Source organism: Pteropus medius, unplaced genomic scaffold (assembly GCF_902729225.1).
Source record: "Pteropus medius unplaced genomic scaffold, Ma_sr-lr_union100, whole genome shotgun sequence".
In the NCBI taxonomy this organism is placed as follows: Eukaryota; Metazoa; Chordata; class Mammalia; order Chiroptera; family Pteropodidae; genus Pteropus; species Pteropus medius.
Window position 1 is genome coordinate 1,905,540 of NW_024350397.1, and position 366 is coordinate 1,905,905.

A 366-nucleotide genomic window follows, 5' to 3' on the forward strand; every position below is an offset into this window, starting at 1 on the left:
TGGTGGTGGGAGGGGATGACAAAAGAAATATTGCAGCAGTTTTCCGGGAGCCTGCTAACCAATTGTTCCCGACAAATGAGACTGGGTTTGGACTTTATTGTTATTTTTTTAACTACTGATGATGAAAAGCTGACTTTCACGAATGATTTATTTTCTTTTCTCAGACTTCTGTTTCATGTTTATTGGTTGTCTTACTACAAACCACTAATAATTCTCTTTGGCCTCTCTTATATGCATTTTTATATTATTTGCTTTTAGAAAGTTTAACTTTTTGTTGGATTAAACCAAATAAACAAAGAGCACCCAACCTGTTTTACATATCATATATATTATATATATTATGAGATAGCTATATATATATATATA